This window comes from Oncorhynchus gorbuscha, linkage group LG16, assembly GCF_021184085.1.
Source record: "Oncorhynchus gorbuscha isolate QuinsamMale2020 ecotype Even-year linkage group LG16, OgorEven_v1.0, whole genome shotgun sequence".
NCBI classification, from domain to species: Eukaryota; Metazoa; Chordata; class Actinopteri; order Salmoniformes; family Salmonidae; genus Oncorhynchus; species Oncorhynchus gorbuscha.
The window spans coordinates 12,549,447-12,567,082 of NC_060188.1; the positions used below are offsets into that span (position 1 = coordinate 12,549,447).

Here is a 17,636-nt window from a genome sequence, read left to right on the forward strand (position 1 = left end):
TCGTCCCACTCCCTCCCACACGCTCAGGCCCTACCTTTATATCTATATCTAACTACACTCTACCTCCACTTCAACCATACTTGTTGGTTCTCCACATTCTATTATTCTATCAATCACGATGTTATGGAATACAGTGCCTCTTAGCTCCTCTTCTCGCTCTCTCTCGCTCTCTCTCGCTCTCTCTCGCTCTCTCTCGCTCTCTCTTGCTCTCTCTTGCTCTCTCTGTGCAACATTCCTGAAAACTTGCATAGGTGAGTCAAAACATGCCTTGCCTTGAGGGAAAACAAACAGCTTGGTTTCATGTACTCTGTTCTTCTTCATCCTCTTCTGTACATATTAATAGTATCTTTATGACACTGTATTCATGTCTGTCTCCCCCTGTATCCCTCTTTTAAACTCACACCTTTCATGCACGCTTTGTTTCATTGACACACATACAATTCCCAATATTTTTGGTCCATCGTAAGTGAGAATGATTTAGGTAATTGGATAACTATGTGTTGAGACATGCCCACTCTCTCAAGGTCTCTGTTATTTATATCTAGACAGCAAACTGTTTTGCTGTCTAGTCTAAGTTAACGTGCAGACCCTGTTTCGATACTTCTGCCAAACTACTCTCTGTTCTCTGACTCAGAGGTAAGGAATATTTATTTCAGTACTTGGGGACAACCAGACTGCATTCTTCAACAGTGATGTCACTCAAGCAAACATACATAACACTCGCACACATGCATTCTGACGCCACACACTCCCACACTTTCGCACACACTGCTGCTACTGTCTATTATCTATCATGTTGCCTAGTCACTTTACACCTATCAGTATGTACATACTGTAGCTACCTCAATTACCTCGTGCCCCTGCACATCGACCCGGTACTGGTACTTCCTGTATACAGCCATGATATTTTACTCATTATTGTTATTATTTTACTTTTCCATTTCTGTATCTTTAACTCTGCATTGTTTGAAAATTGCCAGTAAGTAAGCCTTTCACTGTTAGTCTACACCTGTTTTTTACAAAACATGTGACAAATACAATTTGATTGATTTTATTTGACACACAGACCCACACACACAAATACTTACAAACAAGCTTAATACACATGTCTGTGGAAAATTATCTGTGACTTTTGGATCAAGCTGTCCCAAAGCAATCGCGGGATTGGTCTAAACTGCAGGGACAGTTTCAGTCCTTAGCCAATAGAAAATACAGAATTTGTACAGCTGACGTGGATTCTGAAAACACGGAAGTAAAGCTTTGGTAAGTGAAAACTTGCAACAGAAAGTACTAATGCATAAAATTCACAACTAAATATATTATTTACAAACATCTGTCTAACCGTGCAGGTGTTGTTTCGTTAAATTGAGAAAGAGAAAATGCCAGTGGTGGCAACGGAGAGATATGGCTCCCTCGAGTCATGGAAATATCAGTTGAAGGATGGAGTAATGGAGAGAGAAAGAGAAGGGGGCAACGGTGGGACGACTGGAAAAACCATCATTGGCGTGTTCAAAGTGAGACATGTTTTTACATTATAATGAATTTTGATAAAGGCTCACTGAATTTTGTCTCATAACTGCTAAGGGAGTGAACGTTATTTATAATAAGGGTTACATGGAGAAAAATTGGACATCTCTGAAATGAAAATGGTTGGACCTCTTCAGCAAAATATATTTTTCCTAAACCCTCCCTGAACACTTGAAAAAATAAGTGACCCTCATGTATACCCAAAATAATAATTAAACATAAAGTGGATAGCAGGGAACATGCCTACTGTTTACCCTCACTCCTTGGGACAGACCAGGGGCCTAATTTATAAACCTTTCATAAGTACAAAATAATACCCCAAAATGTGCTTGTGCCACTTTTCCCGCAAAAGTTTACTTTAAAAAAAGTGTGACTGTGAGAATGTTCTCACCTCTCCGCAAACATTAGACCATGTGTACGCACATCTGCTAGTGATTGAAATAATGTATTGCAAGTAAGCAGTGGCGATTTTAGCATGTAAATCTTGGTGGGGCAAAAACAAAAATGTGGGATGCATGCCAGCAAAGCCACAACACAACACTAAACAATCCATTAATTGCACTATAACGGGGACAAATGGTGCCCACAAACTGTTAGGGCCTACATAAAGCTGTCCCACCTTACCACTGTTACACCTGGCTTTCAGCATAGCCTTGTCTGGCAGCGAAACAGTTCATTCAGCCTCATTTACTGCCCTATAAAAAAACATAGGTGATATGGCTGACTTGCTTCAACAAATAGTTAATACTGACAATTGAGATGTACAAAATATGGCATAAGGGGACGACAAGCGGATAAGAGGAAATCTGTCATTTCGATTAAGATATTAATGAGCGAGCGACAACGGACGTAGTCAATATAACTATTTTTTCTGCACTTTTGAAATGTACAGCGACAGAATTCAGAACACGGGCCGTTCTTACAGTGAACTCCTTGTAAAACAAGTCAAAACCGTAGGATAAATAAAGGGGGCATATAAGCAGACAATGAAAGCTCTTGCACTATTCAATGATTACATTTCTCTAAAACAGGTTAGAGGGTACATGTGCACCACCAAGTTAGAACAGTAGGTGAAATTAAGGGATGAAAACAGATCAAATTATTTGGGTGAAAAATAAGTTGGCAAACAAGCACACACCGGCCACGAACGACATGGGCTACTAACATCTTACTACACAACATACACGTAGTATTACATTCTTAGTTACAGTATACATATCTTCCTGGCATATTACATCATTTAAGCAGCAGCATACAATACATTTTTGGACTTACCTTGTGAAGGTGGTGCGGTGGGCCTTTGTGGGCACATTTTGTCAACAAACTTTGTCATCAAAGTCTTCCATTCTCTGGATTTATGGTGGGAACTCTGAAAAAACACACAGACACTACATTGAATAGAAGGCTAATGTTAGCGGTTGCTTTGCAGTGCTTGCAGTTAGCCACTGAATCCTTCTAAACAACTCATTGGTGAATTTGCTATTTCCAACTTGTTGTGTAATCTTTATGTCCAATGGCCGATGAGCACCGATACGTTTTATCTATAATTTATCTTCATATGAAAAGGATTAAAAAGCATCAAAACTGAACCCCACCTGCCCTGAATGACGGGTCGCCACCGCAAGTAAGTATTTTGTGCAAATGGGGGATATGATGAAAAGCTTAATAAAAAAAACTAAAAACAGGAAAACATATGAACAAGAATTCAACCATTTACCATTAGTGAGAAGAATTAAAATCTATGTGTTTTATATTTAGAATCGAAAATAATTAGACAGAAATCTTATAACTAGACATAGGAATCTTTTTCCCTTTTTAGGGAATATATTTGCAGAATATATTCCTCACTTTTTCTGGCTGTGATGGGTTCATATTCTCAAAGGAGCCATACAACAAATTACCATCCACATCTCTCATTTAATTGGACCAAGTGGCCTTGTATATAGATAGGCTGTATGTATTTCAAGTTTTGCAAAATCATAGACAGCGTGGATTATAATTTATTTATTTAATTTGCTTTATTTCACCTTTATTTAACCAGGTAGGCTAGTTGAGAATAAGTTCACATTTACAACTGCGACCTGACCAAGATAAAGCATAGCAGTGTGAACAGACAACACAGAGTTACACATGGAGTAAACAATAAACCAGTCAATAACACAGTAGAAAAAAAAGGGAGAAAAAAGAAGAGTCTATATACATTGTGTGCAAAAGGCATGAGGAGGTAGGCAATAATTACAATTTAGCAGATTAACACTGGAGTGATAAATGATCAGATGGTGTGCAAAAGTGCAGAAAAGTAAATAAATAAAACAGTATGGGGATGAGGTAGGTAAATTGGGTGGGCTATTTACCGATGGACTATGGACAGCTGCAGCGATCGGTTAGCTGCTCAGATAGTAGATGTTTAAAGTTGGTAAGGGAGGTAAAAGTCTCCAACTTCAACAATTTTTGCAATTCGTTCCAGTCACAGGCAGCAGAAGGAAATGCGGCAAAATGAAGTGTTGGCTTTAGGGATGATCAGTGAGATACACCTGCTGGAGCGCGTGCTACGGGTGGGTGTTGCCATCGTGACCAGTGAACTGAGATAAGGCGGAGCTTTACCTAGCATGGACTTGTAGATTACCTGGAACCAGTGGGTCTGGCGACGAATATGTAGCGAGGGCCAGCCGACTAGCATACAGGTCGCAGTGGTGGGTGGTATAAGGTGCTTTAGTAACAAAATGGATGGCACTGTGGGATGATCTGCATCCAGTTTGCTGAGTAGAGTTGTAGTAGTTACGACAGAGCCTGGGCGCAAACCCAGGGACTCTGATGGCACAGCTGGCGCGCCCTTAACCACTGCGCCACCCGGGAGGCCCCGATATATAGCCTAGTTGTAACGGATCTCATCCTCCTCTTCTGAGGAGGAGTAGCGAGAAGGATCGGAGGACCAAAACGCAGCGTGTAATATTTAATTAATCAAAACTGAACACTGAAATACAAAAACAATAAAGTGAACGAACGAAAACCGAAACAGTCCTGTCTGGCGACATACAAAGACAGAAAATAAACACCCACGAAACCCAGGTGGAAAAAGGCTATCTAAGTATGATTCTCAATCAGAGGCAGGTGTCGTTAGTTGTCTCCGATTGAGAATCATACTTAGGTAGCCTTTTTCCACCTGAGTTTCGTGGGTGTTTATTTTCCATGTTTGTGTTTGTGCCACATGGGACTGTTTCGTTTGTTTCACGTTGTTTGTTTTGTATTTTGTAGTGTCCATAATTTAATAAGAAAAACTGGACACTTACCATGCTGCAAATTGGTCCGATCTATCTTACTCCTCATCAGAGGAGGACGACGAACATTACACTAGTAAGCAACTAATTCTAAAACAAAATAGAAATGTATGCAATTACAAATTACATGACCCTCCCCTGGACAATATTTAAAAAATACTAAACCCTCCCCTTGACTGAAATTGAAAAAGCATGACCCTCCCTCATTTTCCGCCAGGTACCCATACTGTACATTTCCAGCCGTCCCTAAACTCACACACTCTCTCTCTCTCTCTCTCTCATCTGCTCTCTCATCTGCTCTCTCATCTGCTCTTGTTAGAGTGTTTTGCCTCAGAGGTATCCAGAGAGTGTCAGTGGCGATTACCTGCAGTATCAATTTTGGGATACTCTTCAGGTAGGTCTGTGTGAGAAAGAGAGAGGATGTTGTTTTGTGGATATGTGTGCCATTAATTTATTATGTACATTTTAACACTGTTGCACTCTCTCCCTCTCTCGCTCTCTCTGACACACACACACACACACACACACACACACACACACACACACACACACACACACACACACACACACACACACACACACACACACACACACACACACACACACACACACACACACACACACACACACACACACACACACACACACACACACACACAGGCCTTCTCCAGTTCTCTTTCTGGTACTCTTGCCACCCAGGCCTCTTTAAGAGGTGTTGGAAAGAGGCAACAGTTGCTGCTGCAACAATTACCTGGTTATTACGAGGTTAGTGTTAATGACTGTGATAAGACTATTGTCATCTTTGCTGTTAAGGGGTTTTATTTTAAAAAAGCAATCTACATTTTAGATGGCACAGGCATGCTGGGAAGAATCCTATTTGCCTGGCTTCAAGGGTGAGTTTTGATTTGTAATCTACTATTAGTAGTTTTCAATATTATTTTTCAAATGTTGTCTTTCTTTGTGTTTTAGGAAATACTGGCATCCTGTCGGGCTGTATCACCGCATGGTACGGCAACTGCTCCGCCCACAACCGTAAGGCTCTCCAGAGGGTAGTGAGGTCTGCTCAACGCATCACCGGGGGCAAACTACCTACCCTCCAGGACACCTACACCACTCGATGTCACAGGAAGGCCGTAAAGATCATCAAGGACAACAACCACCCGAGCCACTGCCTGTTCACCCCACTATCATCCAGAAGGCGAGGTCAGTACAGGTGCATCAACGCTGGGACCGAGAGACTGAAAAACAGCTTCTATCTCAAGGCCATCAGACTGTTAAACAGCCACCACTAACATTGAGTGGCTGCTGCCAACACACTGACACTGACTCAACTCCAGCCACTTTAATAATGGGAATTGATGGGAAATGATGTAAATATATCACTAGCCACTTTAAACAATGCTACTTAATATAATGTTTACATACCCTGCATTATTCATCTCATATGTATACGTATATACTGTACTCTATAACATATACTGCATCTTTATGTAATACATGTATCACTAGCCACTTTAAACTATGCCACTTTGTTTACATACCCTACATTACTCATCTCATATGTATATACTGTACTCGATACCATCTACTGCATATTGCCTATGCCGCTCTGTACCATCACTCATTCATATATTTTTATGTACATATTATTTATCCCTTTACACTTGTGTGTATAAGGTAGTCGTTTTGGAATTGTTAGTTAGATTATTACTGCATTGTCAGAACTAGAAGCACAAGCATTTCGCTACACTCGCATTAACATCTGCTAACCAAATACATTTGATTTGATTTGAAAAGGAATAAACTGGACTCTGAGGCCAGAAAATGGAGGTAGGGATGTCAAGCATCACCAAAGTGAGTGTGTTCATTGTGTGTTATGGAATTATTGGGTATGTCAATGCTTGTGCTGTTTTCCTTAGGCTTGTTGCTGATGTCCTCAATGATTTTGCCATTTTCATGGAAATACTGGCTCCTACCTTCCCAACATGCTTCACTCCAACTGTGCTCTGCTGGAATATTCAAGGTAAATCTGAATACCATATTCTCACTAGCATTGATTTTGCACCAGAGCTGCTTTGACCAGAGCTGCTTTGACTCTTCACCATGCCCGCAGAGACAACATGGCGGACATCTCTGCCAAAGATGGCAGCCAGGTGCTCCATACATATTTCTCTACTTGATGATACCGTAACTAACCCATGGCTTTTACTGTCCTGTCTGCTTTAAGATGAGGATCTTATTGTAATTCATGTGTTCTTTACAGGAGACTTTAGTGATTCTGGCTGGACTGCTGGTCAGTCTGATCCTTATTCCTCTTGTCACTGACAATCCACTGTGAGTCCTCTATTGCACTGCTTACACTGCCACTGCATGAGATAGGACATGACAGCTCTATTTATTATGTACATTTCGGTGTGAAGTGTGCTCAGATTTGGATGTTCATGCTCAATGATATAATTTATTTCATTTTGTCGGTCAGAAGACCTTAATTTGGCCATGAAAAACAACCACAAGCCCTTCCTTATCGGAGTCAAACGTGGTGTGTATAACATCTTTCAGTAATCCCCCACCAACTGCTGTACTCAGTTGTGATGTGGGTTGTTTCTAGATGGATGTACAGTACATCATGATAGATGGTGTATGTCATCTGAGTGTTATTGAATGTGCTATTGAATGAGCCCTTAGGCTCTGTGTGTCTTTGTTTGGGACCAGATGCATCTGTATGTGATGAGATCAGGGCTGTGTGCCGAGCAGTGTGCCTCTGCACTGTGTTACACCCTGTATCGCCACTAGAGGGGGCTCTCAAACAACTCTCAATGTCACACAGCAACAGTGAGCCTTTAATGATCATCTTTACATGACAGTTTAAACCAATGTCTTTGTCAATGCTGTGTTATAACTCTGTTATCCCTTTTTCCTCTATGTTATCCTTTCCCCTTTCCCTCAAGATCATTGGTAGCTGGTGCATGAGAGTCATAAACTTATGGACCAAATTTTTCAGCCATTCCTCAAAGGTAAGCTCAGTGTAACAAGGTGTGCTCAGTCAGTAGCTGTTTACTTCCACCGTGTATGTTGGGATGTTGTCAGTGGCGTCCGTTCAGCTAAACCTAGGGTATGCCCCTTTCCCAAGGAATTGTTTGGAAGTTGAAGCTCATTTACTGCATTTCTAGACAGTTCAAAATGCTATTTGGAGAACAGCAAAAAAACAATAAAAATGATCTCAGCCATTAATTATCACCTCAATATTGGGTTTAAAGGTCTGTGGAATGGTGTGTAAAATGTCAACCACTACTCAACTTCCTAAATTGACTCATTTACTTGTGAAACAGCACATACAGTGAACATGAAATAGATGCATAATACAGGCTAACAAGTCACAACAAGGACGATTTTCAAAATGCCAATATCAATGTTATTTTATGATTATTTTTTATCCCGTCCCCACAGGAAGGCTTTTGACTTTTGATAGGCCGTCATTGTAAATAAGAATTTGTATCAGGTATCAGGTGCATAAAACAGCTGGCCGTGAATGTAAACTCTGCCAGATAAATCATAAACATGCATTGAAATAAAAAGCATAGGCCTTTTTTGGTACATTTTATACAACAACTTCAGAATAAACTTTACTTTAACTTTAACCATCTTATGTCCAGTGTGATATTACCAGCCCCTGAAAATAAGCCTCTGACTAGCCTGATACATCATCCAGTGATAGCCAGCTAGCTAGTCACAGTCTGGCATAATGCAATACATTAAATATTTGGAAAATGAATACAATTACATTTGAACTTAGTCTGCCCATTTTTCTGTGGGATTGGTCCTTTTGAGACAAAATATTAAAAGGAATGTACTGGCTCCCAAGTGGCTCAGCGGTATAAGGCACTCCATCTCAGTGGAAGAAGCGTCACTACAGTCCCTGGTTTGAATCCGGACGTGATTGGGAGTCCCATAGGGCGGCGCACAATTGTCCCACTGTTATCCGGGTTTGGCTGGGGTAGGCCATCATTGTAAATAAGAATTAGTTCTTAATTGACTTGCCTAGTTAAATAAAAGGTTCAAAAGAAATTATATTAAATCAGAATTTCCAAACGTGGTCCCATTTCTCTGCTTGCCTCATGTCAAAATAAAAGTCAGTGACAAGTGATCGCTTCCCACTGGGCACACTGTCATTTCCATGTGGATGATTGGCTAATAGTTGGTTGATATGTTGATCAATGAGATTCCAACCTATATTGACCCACTCAAAAAGACAGCCAAAAGAAATGCTGTGACTTTAAATGGTTCTTTTTCGAAATATCTGATTTTGATAATTATTCACACTCAATACTTTGTCAATACTTTGTAGAAGCACCTTTGTTGTCGATTACAATTTTGAATCGTCTTGAGTCGTCTTGGGTGTGTCTGTATCAGCATTGCACATATGGATTTGGGGATTTTCTCCCATTTTCCCTGCAGATTTCTCAAGCTCTGTTAAGTTAGATGGGGAGCAGCGGTGAACAGCAATCCTCAAGAATTTCCTCACATTTACATGAGATTCAAGGCTGGATTTCAGCTGGGCCACTCAAGAGCTTTCACATTCGGGTTCTGAAGCCATTCCAGCGTTACTTTGGTTGTATGCTTGGGGTCACTGTCCTGTTAGACTGGGGCCGTGACCAAGTTAAGGTCATTTACATTCTGAAGTATGTCATCAAGGATTTGCCTGTGTCCTTACCTCTAAAAAGCATCCCCATAGCATGATGCTGCCACCACCATGCTTCAAGGTAGGGATGGTGCTCAACAGGTGATGGGCTGTGTGTGCCTGGTTTTCTCCAGACATAGTCTTATGCTCTGTCTTTCACATGCATTTTTGCTAACTCCAGGCGTGCTGTCATGTGCCTTTTTCTCAGGTGTGACTTCCATCTGGTTATTCTGCTATAAAACCCAGATTGGTGAAGTGCTGTAAAGACGGTCTTGCTTCTGGCAGGTTCTTCCATCTCAGCCAAGGAACTCTGTAGTTCTGTCAGAGTGGGCATTTGGTTCTTGGTCACCTCGCCCAGATGCTCAGTTTGGTCGGACAGACAGCTCTATGCAGAGTCTGGATAGTTCCATATTTTTTACATTTCCCAATGATGGAGACCACTGTGCTCATGGAAACGTTCAACACTATAGATAGTTTTATAGCCATTTCCAGATATATTCCTCCTCACAATTGTATCTAGTCGATCACTGGACAGTTCCCTGGACTTCATGGTATAGTTTCTGCTCTGACATGCACTGTCAACAGTGGGAACTTATGGACAGGTGTGTATCTTTCTAAATAATGTCAAAATAATTGAATTGGCCACAGGTGGACTCCAATCAAGTTCTAGTGACATCAAGGATGATCAGAGTATATTGAATGCACCCGAGCAGAGAAGTGGTGCGAATACATAAGTAAATAAGATATTTCTCGGAAAAAAGTGCAATGTAATCAATTTTGAATTCAGGCTTTAATTCAATAAAATGTGGTATGAATAATATAATTTAAGGGCTATGATTTCTTTCTGAAGACATTATAGAGAGAATACAGTAGATGGCCTGTGTGAAAAAGTGATTGATGATCTAATTTTAGTGTCACTGTCACGGTTGTCGGAATAAATATCGGACCAAGGCGCAGCGGATGTTGAGTTCCACATAATTTAATGATAAAGTGAAACTTAGCAAAGACAAAAACAAATAAACTAACTAACAACGAACCGTGACTACAGAAAACTAGAATGCCCACATAGAAATAATAAACTATAATACAACAGACATACATATACTAAATCACCCCCTAGACTGGACGCCGTGCTTAGACTGGACATCGGGGCAGGGGAAGGCTTCAGCCATGGAGCTGGAGGTTCCGGACTGTGGACCGTCTCATGAGGTTCCGGACCGGGGATGGTCGCCGAAGGTTCCGGACCGGGGACCGTTGCTGGAGGTTCCGGACTGGAGAGGCACACTGGAGGCCTGATACGTGGGGCCGGCACAGGTGGCACGGGACTGGTGACACGCACCTCTGGGCGAGTGCGAGGAGCAGGCAGAGGACACACTGGACTGGGAAGGCGCACTGGAGGCCTAGTGGATGGATCCGGCACAGGTGGCACCAGACTGCTAACCAGATCCTCTGGTCGAATGTTGAGCAGAACACACTTGCACAACATCTCTGTCATCTCACTCTCCCAACTTCGCCCTTACCTCCCTGACAGTCTTTGGCTCTTCCCTCTGCTCAGTCGCCAGCTCCATGTGCCAGCTCCATGTGCCATCTCTATGGGATTTCTATAGCCACGAACCCTGTCGTCGTCGCTGTCCTCCATTATGTCCTTCCGATGTCCAGAAATCCTTCACCTGGTGAACAAGTTGCTTGGTCCTGGTTTGATGGGATATTCTGTCACGGTCGTTGGAATAAATATCGGACCAAGGCGCAGCGGATGTCGAGTTCCACATAATTGAATGATAAAGTGACACTTCACAAAGACAAAAACAAATAAACAATAAACTAACAACGAACTGTGACTACAGAGGTGCTATGTGCACTCAAAACAATATCCCATAAAACACAGGTGGAAATAATGCGTCTTAAATATCATCCCCAATTAGAGACAACGATAACCAGTTGCCTCTAATTGGGAACCATATCAAGCACACTAACCTAGAAATATGAAAACTAAAATACAGCATAGACATACATGTACTAAAAATCACCCCTGACATACAGTCACGTGTTAATGCCCTTTTATGGACATCCTGTCCGGATGTTCTCACGCTATAGAGTGAGTGCTTATGTAATATGATAGTGCAGCTCTTCCTTTGAAGTAAAGCATATGTTTGCAAAAAATGTAATGTTGATTGATGTGTAGTGACTTTGTTGAACTGTTGAATGTGTTTGAACATTTGAAACAGTTGGGAATGGTGTGATTGTTGCTACAGTAGACCAGTTCTTCTGGCAGTTAGCTAGTATGGCTGCAATCAGGCGAGCAACAGCCAGAGACTTGGCAGTGCTGGCTAACGCTTCTGAAAACAACGCCTCTCCAGATTACCTGCTTTTCCATGTGGAGGTGTAACAGAGTTTATTTATTTTATTTTTTATTTAACCTTAACTGACTTGCCTAGTTAAATAAAGAACAAATTCCTATTTACAATGACGGCCAAACCCGGATGACGCTGGGCCAATTGTGCGCCGCCCTATGGGACTCCCAATCACGGCCGGATGTGATACAGCCTGGATACGAACCAGAGACTGTAGTGACACCTCTTGTACTGAGGTGCAGTGCCTTAGACTGCTGCGTCACTTGAGAGCCTCGAGTTAAGAACATACCGTAACCTCACTCCACAGCTAGCTTGAAATGTCGCCGATGGAGCAATCCAATTGGTATCTTTTGTATACCTCAATCTGTTTGCATGTTGTCAAGATGTCGGTCACCTCTGTTGGTGAGGTAGAGGAACATGGTTCAAGGCCAGTCAGAGGCAAGTTCAAGGGGGCTGCGCTATATGCTAAGCTAGCACACTTGACCCTGGTTATACTGTTGCTGTGACCCAAATCCACAGTTTGGCTGGGGTTGCTGTGGATTGAGTTTAAAGAGGGTGAGTCTAATGGAGTTAAGAACGTATTGTAACCTCACTCCACCGCTATTTAAAAAAAATCGCCGATGGCGCTATCCAATTGGTTCATTTTGTATAGCCTAAATTGGTTCGCACGTTGTCAAGCCGTTGGTCACTTGTGTTGTCGAGGTAGAGGAACCTGGTTCAAGCCCAGTCAGAGGCAAGCTCAGGGAGGCAGCGCTATGTGCTAAACTAGCACACAAACCCCAGTTATCTAGGCATGCATTGAAAACTTGAGTCCGCTAGCTGCTACAATTTGGAGGAAGCTGTCCGATGACTTAAGAGTCCAGGTGCAGCACACCATAGAAAAACGCCTTGTGGGCCACCATAATCACACCGTTTTTCAACTGGTCGTTCATCACAGGACCGTTAGTGTATTTATTATTACTTGTATTATTACGTGTTTTACTTTTCTATTATTTCCTTTTTCTATGCATTGTTAGGAAGGACAATTAACCAAGCAATTCCCTGTTCGTCTACACCTGTTGTTTACAAAGCATGTGACGAACAAAATTTGATTTGATTTCAAATTTGATTTGATTAAATAAACGTTGAACACGGTTTACATTTACATTTAAGTCATTTAGCAGACGCTCTTATCCAGAGTGACTTACAAATTGGTGCATTCACCTTATGACATCGAGTGGAACAGTCACTTTACAATAGTGCATCTAAATCTTAAGGGGGGGGGTGAGAGGGATTACTTATCCTATCCTAGGTATTCCTTAAAGAGGTGGGGTTTCAGGTGTCTCCGGAAGGTGGTGATTGACTCCGCTGTCCTGGCGTCGTGAGGGAGTTTGTTCCACCATTGGGGGGCCAGAGCAGCGAACAGTTTTGACTGGGCTTGAGCGGAAGCTGTACTTCCTCAGTGGTAGGGAGGCGAGCAGGCCAGAGGTGGATGAACGCAGTGCCCTTGTTTGGGTGTAGGGCCTGATCGGTTCTGGCATACTGAATCGAGCAACGTGCTGTGACATTGATTAACCAATGATGTCTTAGATACCACCCACAAATGTTTGATGACACCCCCTCATTATCATATTGGAGGACGAAATACATAAATAAATAATACAAATGAATACAATTAATTAAAGTGAGATTAATAATTATATATATATTTATGTGTGCTTCATTCATCCATTTATTTATCTCTGTGTGCATTTATTTACGTATCGATTTGTGGCAGGTTTGGTCCTCCATAGGTTGGAAGCCCAAAAGGGCTTATGTGAAAACCACACCACAAACACAATACACAAATATAAGTAAAATAATGAATTAAAAGTGAGTGAAATCTACCTGAAATCTGTCCACGTTAAGCAGATCCTTAATTATTAAACAGGCAGGGAGTTTTTGTATAGGGGGCAACGAGAGTGTCAAATATAGTCAAGATAAACATTAATTGCTATTTTGGTAAGTGAGACTTATCTGGTCTAATAGAAGTTTCGTAATGATTAGGTTGTTACGAGTGTAGTGATATAAGTGTGATGCAAGTAAATTACTGTCAACTTTGATTTAAAAAAACACTTTATATCGGAATCCCTGTTGAACTTCAAGATGGTCTAAGCATCTCACTCTCCATTGAATACACATGGTTGACATCAACACTCCTCATAAAATATTCAAAATGATTATTCAAATAACAAAATGATTATTCAAATAGCAAAATGATTATTCAAATAACAAAATGATTCCACAAATCCAAAGAGGAATAAGCAGGCTCAACGAATCCCATTGTCATTATATCATATCTCTGGTTTGATTATGTGTGTGTTCATGTGTGGTGAGAGTGTGATACTTCCATCTGGTGGCATCCAGTCTTGCCAATTTAGGGACTTTGTCACTATATTTTAGCAAATTTTCAGAACCATTCAGTGACTTTATTGGTAAAAGGGTCTATCGACAAATTCAGTTACTTTTCAGTCTGCCTTTGGGGAGTTTTCACACCGAATGTTTCTATGTTTTCTTTTATCTAGTGATCCATCAATGATTTGGTTAATTATTAGCTATAATAAAACCAACCGTTTTTAAATGCAAAGTGGTAATCGGATGTCTTATACAAACTCAGCTTTGCAAGCTTAACATGATGTTTGCCCTTACTCATACTTTTCTTGACCCAAAATAGGTTTACGACAAGCATTGTTTTTAAAATGGCATGTAGACAAACAAATTGACACATCTTGATTTCAGAGTTTTATTTTCAAAATTCACAAGTAAAACGTACACAGTTTCACAGAAATGTTCACAGAAATGTCTATTTTTGAAATTGGCAGATTTTTATCTGATTTAAGATAAACCCTGCTACTTTATTTGGCACTTAGGCACTTACTATAGTAATTTATTTAACATCTTGAAATGAGAATAGGTTTTTATTATGTTGAACTCTTCATGACTGAATGTTAAAATTAGGTGAAATAAGAGTTACACTACACAAAAGGTACTCAATTGGTGGAACAACCTAAACACTTTCCTCCTCCCAGGTATTTTGTGCCAAATATTTTGTGTCCAAATATCTTAGAAAATATGGTAGTAATCTTGCTAAGACCAGAAGAGCTGAGGAGGAAAAGGTGATCATTAAGATAACTTCCCTTTCTCAGAGGTCCCCGGCTGACCTCATGGGGAAGGAGAAGATGGAACTAATTGAGTTACAAAATAAACTGGATAATATATATAAATTAAAAGCAGAAGGAGCCTTTATTAGATCTAGGAAAAAATGGATTGAGGGAGAACAAAATTCATCCTATTTCTTTAGACATGAGAAATTTCACTCTAAAAATAACACTATCCATATGTTAAACATTGATGGTGTTATTACAGATGACCAAAAATCTCTAAATACTGTAGCAATTTTTACAGAAAATTGTATAGCTTAACGTACTGTCAGGAATCCACAGATATGTTTTTTAACTCACTGAATAATGTTCACTCTATCAGTGATATAGAATAGAGTGATGAAAATGATGAACCCATTTTTCTGTAAGGCTATTAAGACTCTATGCAAATGGTAACAGCTCTATCACATTTAAATATGGCACCTCACCTAGATTTGAGTTAAAGAGAGGAATTAGGCAAGATTGTCCTATCTCTCCATACCTGTTTTTATTAATCACCCAACTTCTTGCAAATTCTTTAAATAATAGTCCTGTACAAGGTTTTTCCATAGCTGGTAAAGAAATTATTATAAGCCAGCTGGCTGACGATACTACACTTTTTCTGAAAGACGCTAACCAAATTCCCATATCGATCAATGTGATACAATCCTTTTCCAAATCGTCTGGTCTATATCTTAACATTAAGAAATGTGAACTCATGGCTGTCAAAGATTGTGTGACACCTTCATATTATGGTATTCCAGTAAAATAAGAACTTACATATTTAGGCATAACCATTACAAAGGATCAGAAGTCTAGAGGCTTACTAAATTTTAACCCTCTTATTTAAAAAAAAACAGAAGAAACTAAATCAATGGCTACAGAGGGACTTATCTTTAAAAGGTAGAGTCCTAATAACCAAGACTGAAGGCATCTCTAGGCTAACATATGGCGCTCTATCTTTATATCCTGACAGTAAAATAAGCAGGGAGATAGACCAGATGCTTTTCAACTTTCTTTGGAGAAACCGTACCCATTACATTAGGAAAACTGTTGTAATGAACACTTATAAGAATGGTGGACTGAATTTTCTGGACTTTACTACTTGAAATAATACTTTTAAGATCAATTGGATAAAACAATTCCTAAGAAGACCCACTTCTATATGGAATTTTACTCCTCATCATGTCTTCTCTACTTTTGGTGGCCTTAACTTCATGTTGTTTTGCAATTATAATATTGACAAAGTTCCAGTGAAACTTTCTGCTTTTCAACGGCAGATTTTCTTGTCATGGTCTTAATTTATAAACACAATTTTTCTCCACATATATGGAATAATCAGGATATATTGTATAAAAATACCTCTCTGTTTTTAGAATATTGGTTCCGAAATAATATCCTATTGGTGAGCCAACTGGTAAGTGCAGAGGGTAAGTCAACTGGTAAGTCTTTATCTCAGTTATAAAGAATTCTTATCACTTTACAAGGTCCCTGTAACACCTAAAAATTTTGCAATTGTTTTAGATGCCATTCCCTCAGGTGTTGCTATGTTATTCAGGAACGTGTCAAGACCGGACCCTCAGAGCCTACCTTCTATTGACCCTGTTGACTCATCAGTAGGAAAGATTTGTTTCTCTTTTGGTCCATTCAACAACAGAGCGATACGAACCTTGTTTCAGCAGGATGATATATATACCTTATGTCATGTCTTATTGGAATGGATTTATTGATAATATCAGTTGGAAAAAAGTTTGGATGTTGCCACACACATACCTACTTGTTAACAAAGTTTAGGAAGTTTCCTTTAAAATTATTCATGAATATTATCCTGCCAATCATTATATGAAGAAGTTTAAGTAAAACATCAACTCAAATTGCTCCTTTTGTAATGACCACCCAGAAACAGTTTTGCATCTTTTTTGGCATTGTATGCATGTAAGAAAACTGTGGGAAGACATCAGTAGGTTTATAATTGAACATATTTCTGAAAATTTTACACTATTGTGGAGCGATGTACTATTCGGATTCTTTACATACAATAGAAATAAGCGGAAACATTTTTATGTAATTAATTTAATTACTCTTTTGGCCAGATTTCATATACACAAATGTAAATTTACAAACAGAAAACCACATTTTCGTACCCTACAAAAATAAATTGAACTGTATTTTAAGATGGTTAAATGCTCTACTAACAAAAAAGCTGTTAGAATTGTAAGTATATGCATGTCCCTTAAGGTCCTTGTGTAATTGTAATGTGATATGGTACCCCCTAGCTCGATTGTCTATTGTTTGTAATATATGTATGCTTGTGTTCCCTCATGTGCTTTATGTATTGATTTGTTGTTAATAAAAAATAAAAAACGAGGCTTGCAAAAGGCTGGGTCAAAGACAGTACAGTATGTGCGCAGATAGAACAATGAGCCAGATATTTCAGGAGATGCATACATTTGAAACATCCGGTTAGCGTTTCCACTCATTACCAAATATGGTGATGAAAGGAACCCCAGTGGCGGGCAGTGGGATCTTTTTCTTTTTATTTAAAAAAAATAAAAAAACGTTTTCATCCCGAACAGTAGGTGGCGGCAATACAGCGTTTTGGAAGTAGTGCTTCGTAAAACCCCAACAAAGAAGTATTCTCACT

At 39.9% G+C, this 17,636-nt stretch overlaps 1 long non-coding RNA gene across 8 annotated transcripts; it reads left to right on the forward strand.

The window, feature by feature from the left end:
• Nucleotides 1-1,023: 1,023 nt before the first annotated feature.
• LOC124000328 lies at nt 1,024-16,609 on the forward strand. Of its 8 annotated transcripts, none has more exons than XR_006832573.1 (6): nt 1,024-1,263; nt 1,350-1,514; nt 6,603-6,635; nt 6,725-6,828; nt 7,069-7,819; nt 16,369-16,575. It is a non-coding gene; the product is annotated as an uncharacterized LOC124000328 (long non-coding RNA). The 8 variants fall into 8 exon arrangements; XR_006832574.1 differs by lacking the exon at nt 6,603-6,635 and having other exon boundaries at nt 7,069-7,637; nt 7,754-7,819; XR_006832569.1 differs by lacking the exon at nt 6,603-6,635 and having other exon boundaries at nt 1,025-1,263; nt 16,369-16,434; nt 16,551-16,609.
• The last annotated feature ends 1,027 nt before the right edge of the window (nt 16,610-17,636 follow it).